General features: G+C 39.0%; 1 long non-coding RNA gene across 1 annotated transcript; it reads right to left on the bottom strand.

Annotated features, from left to right (window-relative positions):
- Positions 1 to 259: 259 nt before the first annotated feature.
- LOC146912030 (uncharacterized) lies at positions 260 to 2,442 on the bottom strand. Its single transcript, XR_015015266.1, has 2 exons — positions 2,258 to 2,442; positions 260 to 496 (listed from the first exon to the last, which is right to left on the bottom strand). It is a non-coding gene; the product is annotated as an uncharacterized LOC146912030 (long non-coding RNA).
- Positions 2,443 to 4,760: the final 2,318 nt, after the last annotated feature.

Below are 4,760 nucleotides of genomic sequence, written 5' to 3'. Positions count from 1 at the left end.
GCCGGTGCACAAGGCACGACAATGAGCGCCTTCCGACAGCTATAGAGGAACCGAATCACATCGGAATGAGAGGGATCCTGAGGCCGTGTAGGTATGGGACTACATGGTTGAAGGGAGGCTTATAAGAATTGTTTGGTACTACCTATATCAACAAGATGCATCTTCTTTTTGGTAGCTCATTCCATAAGAACTCCATAGTTAAGCGTGCTTGACATGGAGCAATTTTGGGATGGGTGATGTAACACCCATACCAGACGTATCTAGAAAGTCTGGCACGTGCGTTAATATTAGTACTGGATACATTAAAATATACAACAATTAAAAACTTCGAATGAATAATATTTACATCAAGTTACGTTCGTATAAATAATAATACAACACAACTCATCCATACATAAAAATACATCCTTGATGTCCATATCGTCCTGCAACTTTACGAACGAACCCTTGAAGTAATATTCATCCGGCTCCGAACATGCATAAACATCCTGCTTATCTGAAACAAATAAGGATTGGGATGAGACATAATGTCTCAGTGAGTTCCCCTAAATCCTAGGCTATAGGCAACCTCAAGGGAAAACCTACGGTCACCACGTGTCTACATTACAACCTGACGGTTGATTATACGTGTGTGGGGACTTGCAGACTTAGACGGTAGTGCATACTAGAGCCGTCATAGTCATATCTTACTTGTTATAGGCTTCTCACCTATACATGTCATGGCGGTTGAGGGAACCTAAACCGCATTGCCAAGTGTACGCTATACGTAACAAGGCCTAAACATAAAATACATAGCATATTCATGACATGATTCTAATCCGGACGATTAGGGAAACCTAAGGTCGTCACGGGCATAGCTTTCTTTACTTGTCCTATACATATCTTGCTTTCGTCTAATAGCATTTCATGCTCTTGTTCTTAAACATAAACGTGCATGAATTCATTCTTACATAAACATAACATAAACATATCGTGCATAAACGTATCTAAGTTCATTCATTAGGTTAGCGTTGAACAAACAGTTATTATCTTGATTCATTTTACGGATAGTCCCGGGTGGAGTAACCCCGAGATCAATCCCATACATGACCGATGTACGTACATCGGACTCCCTCGGTGTCGTGCGGGTCCCTTGCGGCTTAAACCGTTCCCCTTAGGTCGAGAACCTCCCGTATCCCCCTGGCGTGGATAACAAGAGACACGAACACCTACGTCTTGCTTACTCGGTGACATGCGGGTCCCTTACGGCTTGAATCGTTCTCATTACGAGAACCCCTTGTATCCCCCTGATGTGGATAGCAAGAGACATGCCACCTACACATATTAATCATGGTCTTGTCGCGCATATAAGTTAAACATATACATACTTGCTTGTTTACCTCGGAACCTTGATCGATCCGATTAATGGTAACTTATACTTATTCATACTTAACATGGTGGAGAGAAATAACTTATCATTCCACAACTTACGTACTAGCTAAGTTATTCTAGCTCATGTGCGAAGAGATTACACTTCGCGTCTTATCATTCTAGGGATTCTTGCTATCTTTCTAGTTCTCGACTAGCTAAGCCGAGGCTCTACATACATTCCCTTTCATAGTTCATTGCTACCCCAACATGCTTAAACTCTCTTGAGCCATCCTTGTGTTACATGCTAAGATTGCCACGATTAATGATGCAAGGATCAATTGACGATGTGTGCAAATTTTCAATAATTTCTAAAGACCGAAAATGCCATAAACCCAAGTTTCAAGCCATTTATAAATTCCATGATTTGATAAAGCCAAACTTGTTCCAGTAGAAAAATAAGTGAAAACAGCAAAAGAACACGTCGAAATGATCGCTACGGACCCCCACACGACTGCCCCCAAGCACCCGAACGCAGAACAACGCGAACGTTGTCCTGTCTGGGGCGCCTGGCGCCAGGAGTAGGGCGCTTAGCGCTAGCTCCCTGTGTGTGGGCGCCTAGCGCCCTTGTACAGGCGCAGCGCTGCGAATTTTGCGTTATCGGTGTTTTCGGCTACGGGTTTTCGCCATTTTCGACCCAAAATTCGTCCAATTAGACCCTGTAATGCACCAAACTCTTCCAACAACATGTATAGACTTATTTAAACATATATCATGGCAATTTTAACATATAAACAACTAGGATTGGCTTGGGGTACTAAAGTTCCATAAAATCTAAACTAACATAGAATCAAGATTTTCTACAAGATTAATCAATCCCAAAGGTGGGTAATCTATCTATGGAACTCACCTAGACATGTTCTTGTGATAGCTCCAAGCCTCTAGCTCAAGCAATCTCCCATCCTAGCTCTTGAACACTTGTTTCCTTGACTTAATCCAATCCATCCTATTGCTCTTTCTTGACACACAAACACCATGATTCTTAATCTTGAAGTAAACCTAGCTTGAACCATCTTCCATATTACCACAAAACCAAACCCTAAATCTTGAATCCATTCTTGAGATGAGACATAGAGAAATCAAACAAAACCCCAAGTTTCCTTAACTCAAGAGATGATGAGAGAACATAATTTAGAACCTTGCCATAAAAAGAGAAAGATTTGGAAAGGATTGATGGAGTGAGTGAGGGAAGAGGGCGATGGAGAAGAGTAGAGAGAAGGAAGAGCAAATTCCTTTTTCCCCAAACCTAGAGAGAGGAAAGATGGAAAGGAAAGAGATATTTTGGAAGAAAACCAAATAAATATCCTTACCACGTGCAATTACCCAATTGCCCTTGCTTTAAACGTGTTTAGCTTGACTCTAGTACATAAGTCCATACTTTACTAATATCGCTTAATAATATCCTCCATCGTTCATAACATTCTTCACCAAACTTGTTTTCTATGACTCTTAGTCCTCTGATACGTTTGTCAGATAAAATTTCCATTAGGAGACGAGCGGGATGTTACACTCTACCCCCCTTAAAGAAATTTCGTCCTCGAAATTTAGAGATCGACTGCCAATCATCTTGTTTCTTAACCCACATGCAACTGAGCATAGCCTTCTTCGTCCCAATATCACTCAAACTTAGAGTTTTCTTAGTATATCATAATTCAGAACTTACCTTGCTACACATAAACTTATTGTCTCGGTCTCGTATCTTATCCGCTTAACATAAATCGTTCATAAAGGTATCTTATCATAAACATGAACACTCAGGATTTGCCTTTTAACTGGAATCCTACCGGAAACCAGGTTTGCCCTGCCGTGCTTACTTGCAACATTAAAACATATTTTCATACATTCCTAATCTTTCTTACCGCACTTTGCGACTTATGCCTCTTACATACATTACTCATATAAACAATTCCACGAATCTCTTATATCTTTCCGAGTCTTAAGAAATATCCCAACTTCATGAGATTTCTTTGCACCTGAATTAATGGGTACTTACATAACTTGACATGAGAATGTGAAATCAAATTGTTACTTCGTCTGACAATCTAATAACCAACATTGTGGTTAACATGTTCTTGAAACTTTCTAGCAATTTTACTTGCATATACATCATACATTCTTAACACATTCCCTTGTATTCCGTAGGATATTGGCTTCATACGGACATTGTCGTTTCCATAACGTGTGCATACTTTGAATTGCCACTACTTGTTAAATGATAACGATACGTGTTCTAGCATCTTGCTTAAAGAAATTTTCTTAAACTTTGGTATTCGGGTTCTTGGAACGAATTTATACATGACTAAAAAGATTTTTATCATTTCCAAAACTGATTGTATAAAGGTGCCTCAGAACCACCGGACGGGTTTCGACATTTTTGGGAAAAGATTTTACCACTCGCCCAAAACTTGACCACGACAAGTTGGTCCCGAAGTTTTGTATGTCTTAAGTGAGTTCACTTACGATGTATTTCATCAGTTTCGAAAATGTATAATTCCATGAGTTTAAATAAAATATCGTTCCCAAGTTCCATCATACCAGTCTTAACTGTTAAAAGCTTTAAAATCATGACTTAACATATTTTAACAAGTATCGTTTTCACTCAACAAGTATCGCATACGAAAGTATGATTCCCATTACACAACTCGAGAGTTGCATCTCCTTTCATAATAACATACTTAACTCCGAAGATGGATTCTTACCTTCTTAACTGTTATACGTAGTTCAGACACATATTACTGCATAACATAAACCATAGACGATCCTTGGCCCACTTGACGGCAACTTGTTCCTCTTCTTCAGGAACACATAACTTGATTCACCATATCATCTCATTCGGTTATTGCTTGAGCATTAATACCTTTTCCTGAAACCGGTCTTCATTCTTGATGCTGTGATCATTATATGAATGACAAGAGGAAACCTTCTGAACCTTATATACTGTCAATTATCATCTTACTTAGGTGATGACACATACCTAAAACTTTTACCTTAGCTAATGCTATTTATGTAAACATCCATACTTACTTATCACACCAAGAACTCCTCACTTGTCTTATGATGCTTCTGCTAAACTTGCCTTTCCAACCGAACATTCTCCACGAAGATTCATACATACTAAATTTACCATGTTTCGTGATTAACAATTAACTTCCATGGCGCTACTCTGATTCCCACCGGTTGGTTTAAACGAACAATATAACCCGTTAGAGCAATTGAGACTTCAATTCATGCTTATCACTTGTATACTTACCTCTTGAACTATTCTCAAAATTTTCTATGTTGCAAACACTATCACAACCTTACTCTTGTCTTGTAAATTCAAAACTCATGATATTTTATCTTATGCTCATAAT

Source organism: Medicago sativa, chromosome 6 (assembly GCF_051527215.1).
Source record: "Medicago sativa cultivar Bolivia chromosome 6, Bolivia_mono, whole genome shotgun sequence".
Lineage (NCBI taxonomy): Eukaryota > Viridiplantae > Streptophyta > Magnoliopsida > Fabales > Fabaceae > Medicago > Medicago sativa.
The sequence above is the reverse complement of the archived record's forward strand: the minus strand, read 5'-3'. Positions and strand labels throughout refer to the sequence as shown.